The sequence below is a fragment of the Sinohyriopsis cumingii genome, chromosome 3 (genome assembly GCF_028554795.1).
Source record: "Sinohyriopsis cumingii isolate HCF-2022 chromosome 3, ASM2855479v2, whole genome shotgun sequence".
Taxonomy (NCBI): domain Eukaryota; kingdom Metazoa; phylum Mollusca; class Bivalvia; order Unionida; family Unionidae; genus Sinohyriopsis; species Sinohyriopsis cumingii.
The window spans coordinates 147,181,340-147,184,834 of NC_142963.1; the positions used below are offsets into that span (position 1 = coordinate 147,181,340).

The 3,495-nt window shown below is 36.2% G+C and overlaps 1 pseudogene across 1 annotated transcript in view; it reads right to left on the minus strand.

Moving 5' to 3' along the window:
* Positions 1-575: 575 nt before the first annotated feature.
* LOC149804096 (uncharacterized) overlaps positions 576-3,495 on the minus strand; it is a 9,384-nt pseudogene continuing 6,464 nt past the window's right edge. Inside the window, exons 6-8 of the transcript XR_016420297.1 lie at positions 2,965-3,495; positions 2,182-2,437; positions 576-1,912 (exon numbers count right to left, since the gene is read on the minus strand). The exon at positions 2,965-3,495 is cut by the window's right edge and continues 672 nt beyond it. The product of XR_016420297.1 is annotated as an uncharacterized LOC149804096 (transcript). The remainder of the gene's footprint in view (positions 1,913-2,181; positions 2,438-2,964) is intronic.

Sequence of the window (3,495 nt, forward strand, 5' to 3'; positions counted from 1 at the left end):
TATTTGGAAAGGATGGGATGAAAAAACTAAACTTACAGTAAGGCAGGTTAATGCAAAGTATGTTTTCCAGTGCGTAATTTTTCCCCTACCCATGATGCTATCACTGACATCATTACTGTGTCATACACAATCGAACCTCAACATTATCTCATTTTTTAAGTACACGGTATTTATCCTTGAGCTCTGTCTATTCACTTGTTAATATAAGCAAGAAACAGCTATAGATTTCGTTTTTGTTTAACATCGTGCCATGCTATTGCATTTAATTCCCGGAGTATTGAAATGTTACATTAAGTAATTTCGAAATAAATGATGGAGTATTAAAATATATAGATATACATTATAGCATTTTATCTTCATGAAGTTTGCATTCCTTAACACTTGTACGTAAATTAACTTGGTCATATGGTCACACACACACGACACACACACACACACACACACACACACACACACACAGAGTTCAGGGACATCGAGGTACTTTAAAGGGCTTGTTTACTTAAAGGTAAGGAGACTTTTCCACCAAGTGTGAGGCCCCTAATCGTAATATTCATTCATAATTTGATTTGAAAAAATGGAACAGCTATGGTAGACCGTCTCGCCCGATTCTGACGACCAACAAGAACATACAGCACGCATATCTATTTTATATTATAAGGTAGAAGAACATACAGCACGCATATCTATTTTATATTATAAGGTAGAAGAAGACAGGTATATAATATTCACAATCCATCAAAGGCAAAGGTAATGTGTGCGGACTTATGTAGATGAAAAACATTTGGCAAGCATACGAACAAAGTTAATTGTTAATTTCATGCTTTCATTATACTACGTGTATTATAATAATGCGACAGTGAACATTTAGTCATTTTGATATACGTCAAAATTATTTAATGATTTCATTGTAGCAGAAACGTCAGATTAGATGTAATTAATACTTGACCATTATAGAGATACAAGGTACCAACGAGTTCTGATGGGAATACATTTTATTGTTTTTCACATGGTTCATAATAATATTGGACACAATCAGTCAGTTCAGTCAGCCATGTTTAACTAATTTAATTCTCGTTTCCCATACCCCTCATATCCCCTCTCTCTCCCTCTCCCTCTCTCTCAGTAGGTCACATTCCATAAATTCCTGGATGATTTGAAAGTATGTCGCAATATATTGGAAACACAAGTTTGATTTTGAACTGAACGGAAACATGGATAAAAATAAATTAAATGTGATAAATATCACTCAGCTTTTAATGCAGACGATTTTACATATATAGTTCGTTCCTGAAACTGGGTCTCTCTGGTAGCATGGAATCAACTGAATCTCTTATTTCACATTAACAATGACAGTTATATTCGGCATTATGAAGACAAATTAGGTTTATCGTTGTGAATCCAATGAAAATTGACGTGGCTGAATAGTTTGTGTAGGGAAAGACGGAACACCATACGTACCACTACTGCTGAGATTATTTGGGAAGGCGGTGTCGAAACTTAAACTCTTTGAAATTTGGTTTTTGCCTTGTTTGAAGAGCAACGAGAGATCTTCTGCAGACGGACGACGAACGATTGCAGGATTCATGCATCTTTGCATGAAATCCGTTAGATTCTTTGGAAGCTGTAACAAGGATTCCCAATCAAACAACGCAGAAGGGTTGTTACAGGAAATGAATTCAGACAAAGTCGTTTTCTTTTCTTTTCTAAATGCAATGAATGTTGGCGTTAGTATTTCAGCACAAAGTATTCCAAAGGAATAGATGTCGGCAGTGAATGTATATTTGTCTCCACGGAGGACCTCTGGTGCCAAGTATACGAAGTCCCCAGTCTTGATATGAACTTTGTCGACGGGAAGAGTGGCAACTCTTGGCAAACACGCACCTGTCAGTTTCACCTGTCCTGATGGTGTCATCTACAATAGGAAAAACAAATATCCCATGACATGAAGTGGATAAGAGTGGGCAAAAGGATGAAGGAAGTAAGCAAGAAGATATATCTATTATGATGATAGAGACGAAAATAGTATATATAATAAACGTAATGCTTGCAATAAAAAAATAAATAAATAAATATTATTAAAGATCCCTATTTAGATATTGATGCACAAAGAACATTGAATACCGAAATCGTATGTTCCACGATATAAATATAGATCAACAATCATTGCACACTTTTTTATACCGTGATTGTATCTTGGGATAGTTCCATATGGACCATCTTTTTGTTATGCAGATAGTCAAGCCCTGATGCTGTCTCTTCTAGAATTGACACGGAACTCTTGGTCCTTTCATCAGGTTTTCCATCATTTCCTGAGGGTATAGTCTCTGTAATATATCGTCTCAATGACCAGTAGCTTCCATCGTAGACGAATGCAGGTGTGGGAGCATCAGTATGGTGAATTCCAAGAAACTCCGCCAAATGAGGATTTGATATAATCCTATGAAACAAAACTACAGAGTTAAGCATTTTATTGCAATTTATTCAAGTCACAGCAATACGAATAATACAGTAAATACAGATAACTACGGACATGGTGAACGTTCATACAATTCACATCCAAATACAGAACCTTAAATGACAATCAAGTAGCCAGAAAAAAGGTATAAGACATCGACTAAAAACAATATCAGCTGCTTTGTTTTAATTCATGTCAATTTAGAGAGACAACTGTAATTAATTTAAATTCAAAATTGTATAGCTGTAGCTTAGCTGTATTAAATCAGTGCTGACCTAGAGCAAATTGTATCCCAATGTATATGATAATGCCTAATTAGTACATACTAATTACTTATTAATACTTACTGATTCTGATATAAATCGTTTAAGCAGTTAGTAATAATCCACTTTAGAAATTGCCATGTATTTCGTTTCAAAGAGTGATTAAGTGTTTGAAGTTACATTTTAATGTACTTCCTGAAAAGACACTTGACAAACACATAGAGCTCACAGAAAAATTAAACACACCTCAATTTGGCGACCTCGTGGAAGGTATTGTCTACACCTGATGATGGAAGATAAACTCGAATAGTTATATATTTCTCCGACTTGTCTCTTGAAAGGACACCCGTTTTAACCACTGTCCACAAACCCTGTGGATTCTTGCTCTTTTGTTTCTCTCGTTCAGTCGTTGTTCCGGAAAATATGTCAGACACCCTGAATGTTGATGAGAAACTACTATTGTTTTCTGTACCATGCTGTACTCGTACCTCGTCATGCTTAAAGTCATCGACAAAGATGTGTCCTCTGCCATACATTTGTAAGGAACGTCGTATTGCCTCAAAACTGGTGGCCAACTGTTCGTAATCCTGCTGATATTGTCGGTCTTTCATTTGATGCTTTTGGTAGCCGTCACACTGTATCTGGTTGGTGCTAATGATTCGGGGGATGGTGTTTTTCAAATGATCTATGTATTTATAAAGATGGTTCAGTAGCCACTTGACGAAAAGAAGAAGACCGCCCTGCTGTTTGTCGTTTGCTTGAAGCAATCGCTGCAGA